Raw genomic sequence first — 3,487 nt, 5'->3', positions numbered from 1 at the left:
CAATCATTGCTTGGGGGCAGGGCAAAGGCGGCCCCCTGACCCCTGGCTCTTAGCTCCACCCTGGGTTTCCTTCCAATTACTCTCAATGGCAGGGGGCTTCTTCCTGCTTTCCCTTTCGCCTCCCTGCATTGAGCCTACATATGCAAATTAACCGCCATCTTTGTTGTCAGTTAACTGCCATCTGAGTTGGCAGTTAATTTGCATATAGCCCTAATTAGCCAACGAAAAGGGTAGCGTCATACGCCAATTACCATTTTTCTCTTTTATTAGTGTAGATATTAAAATGCCATTTAACAAAGAAAAATCAACCAAAAATATGAGTTCGTGTGTCACCTCTGACACTCATGTCATAGGTTCGCCATCACTGGTTTAGAGAATATGCAGATTATATTGCTAGCAATGTTAAGGTTCTGAGTTAAATTTAGGGTTTTTTACTCCAAAATTCTTAGTCTTAACCGTTATAATCTTGGATAGATCATGAGATGAATACAAATGACATTGTCTAAAAGCAACTGAACTATCTGTATCTGCAGTTAATTTTTATGTTTAACAACTACTTCTTTAAAAAACATTTTTTATTGATTTTTTACAGAGAGGAAGGGAGAGGGATAGAGAGTTAGAAACATCGATGAGAAAGAAACATCAATCAGCTGTCTCCTGCACATTTCCTGCTGGGGATGTGCCCACAGCCAATGTATATGCCCTTGAATGGAATCAAACCTGGGATCCTTCCGTCCTCAGGCCTACACTCTATCCACTGAGCCAAACCAGTTAGGGCTAACAACTACTTTTATAAGAAAACATTGTACCAATGAATTCTCCATTTCTGTAAACTAATACTGCTTCTTCTGGTAATGCCTACTTTGACAGAATTGATAAGCATCCTATATATAATTGCATATCGCATCCTAGAAAACCTTTCATTTCTATTATTATTATCAAATATTGTTAAGTATTTCTACTCCAAATCAAGGGCAAGATTCCTGTGCAGATTTCTTATCATCTCCTAAATACAGCTGACAACTTGAGCTCAAGAAGGTTCACATTCAAGCAACAAGCAAGGATCCCTGAATCACAGTTTAGTAACCATGCTCCTTAGTGACCCTTATTGTTGGCTCAAAGCTTTTACACTCTGGATCCTATGAAGCATCAATTTTAACTTGTCAAATATTCCCACATTTCCTTACCTAAGCATCACCCTATTCTTGGAGGTTTGACAACCTAGCCTTGCATTATCTCTTCACTTCCTCCTAATCCTGACTGTGGTTGATTATTTCTATACAGCATCACCCACTCTAGTAAGTCAAGCTACAGAATACCTACAACATTAAACTTTAACAGTAAAAGAATGGTAGTGATCATGCAGCCCAACCCTCTTATAATCTCTTTTTTTATTAGTTAAGACTCAGATAAACTACGACTTGTCTGCAGTCCTACAATGCTTCCAGAATGGCACCACATCACATCATTGGTTCAAGGGCTCCCTGGTTGCCGGGGCAGGCTTTAGCTTTTAGCCAGTTCCCTGAAAACGAGTGCAGTAACTGTGCCATAATTCAAAAGAAGGCAGCTACAGTCCTCTGGGATTTTTTTCAATCAGTAAATTTTGCTGAGTGCTTCCTTAAAGGTCAAGACGATGCCCTCATGGAATTCATAGTTTAATGATAGTAAACAACAGAACCACTGGGGTAAGTTTTAAAAGTATGAATTAGTGCAGAGGTTCTCAGAATGTGGCCTGAGGGTCTATAGGGGTCCCTGAAAGCTTGTTCTAGTGTCAACAAAGTTTAAAGTAATTTTTAAATGATACCAAGACAGCATTTGTCTTTTCCAGTCTCATGTTCTCATGAATGTATAGTGATATTTTCTAAGCCTCCAAGACATGCAATGATAACACCAGTCTGATGGCTAATGATATGTGTGCTTGTGTATTCTCATGCATTAAAGTTTTCTTAGCATTGATTTCTAATAGAGTATATATCAACAGATATACCCACTTGAACAAAACTCTTTGAGAGTCCCAAAACTTTTGAGTGTTTAGAGCTACTAAGAACAAAATGTTTGAGAACTGCCAAATTAATATTTTTCCAAAAAAAAAATCCCATGATATTGATGCTATTATATATGACTTACAAATGACAAAATTGATTTTAGAAAGAATAGTTACATTGTTAACATGGCAGAATTAATGTGAACACAGGAGTTTCGATTGCAATGTCTGGACTGGGTCATTAATCATTAAATTTAACCACTTCCAGTTGTATGTCCCCAAGCAGAATTGGATATAAGATGCTTTTTAGTAAAATTAATGATAATAAAATTTTGGAATTTCAGAATCTACTCTTTTCTTTAAATTATATTTTCATTCAAAGATAGTTTATCAATCTATTATCAAGATTTTACCAAAAGCCAAAATATAGTTTTAAAAATCTATAAGTGGAAAAGTAATTACAAAGAGTTCTGTTTTGTCATTTCAGCAATGTTTTCAGATTATATTTTAGCCCTAACCGGTTTGGCTCAGTGGATAAAGCATCGGCCTGCGGACTGAAGGGCCCAGGTTCAATTCTGGAAAAGAGGTCATAGCCCCAGCCGGTTTGGCTCAACGGATAGAGCATCAGCCTGTGGACTGAAGGGTCCTGGGTTCGATTACAGTCAAGGGCACATGCCCAGGTTTCAAGCTCGATCCCCAATAAGGGGCAGGCAGGAGACAACCGATCAATGATTCACCTCATCGATGTTTCTAACTCTATCTCTCTTCCTCTCCCTTCCGCTCTGAAAAAAATCTATAAAATATATATTTTTAAAAGATTATATTTTATAAATATAACCATGTTTTACAGTTAGTCAATATAAAGGATGCTGTAGTTTCATTTAAAAAATAAATGGAATGTTTCTAGTCTTTCTCAACAGATTGTTTTTTTCTTGATTTTTAGAAAATTAATCCTTAGGGACTCTGCTTTAACCATGTTAAATTATTTTTCTATGTAATGAAAATATAACATTAAAAATTCAAATTAGTTAAATAACATTCACAGATTTGGAGGACTTTACAATGAGCTGGGAGAAACCTTCATCTAATGCCATTACCTTGCTAAAGAGAAACTGAGTAACAGAAAAATGAAGTGACTTATTTAATGAGTAATTTCTTGATAGAGTCACAAAATCTCTTGTCTACATCTCACCTATCCTCTTTGCTTTCTTTTTGTTGTTTTACCTTATCTTTATCATAAATTATATCTGGGTAAAGATGGAGGGTGAAAAAGTGAGTAAGTCCTATAAAACTTTGCTATTTTGGCTTCATTGCTCATCAAATTTCTCTATCAAATTAAAGGACATGGCTTTCCCTTATTTCCCCTTTCTTCCTTTCTCCTCTCTCCTTCTCCCTTCTAGTCCCCTCCTCTCTCCTTCCTTTCCTTTCCCTTTTCTTCTTTTCACTTCCCCTCTCTCCCCCTTTCCTCCTCCTCTTCTCCCCCTCCGCCTCTTCTCCTTCCTC

General features: G+C 37.0%; 1 protein-coding gene across 3 annotated transcripts in view; it reads left to right on the top strand.

The window, feature by feature from the left end:
* LOC102773004 (solute carrier organic anion transporter family member 1B3) overlaps positions 1 to 3,487 on the top strand; it is a 50,418-nt gene that overhangs the window by 32,501 nt on the left and 14,430 nt on the right. The gene's annotated exons all lie outside the window — the stretch shown is intronic.

The sequence above is a fragment of the Myotis davidii genome, unplaced genomic scaffold (genome assembly GCF_000327345.1).
Source record: "Myotis davidii unplaced genomic scaffold, ASM32734v1 scaffold346, whole genome shotgun sequence".
Classification (NCBI taxonomy): Eukaryota; Metazoa; Chordata; class Mammalia; order Chiroptera; family Vespertilionidae; genus Myotis; species Myotis davidii.
This window is presented reverse-complemented; position numbering and strand designations above follow the sequence as displayed.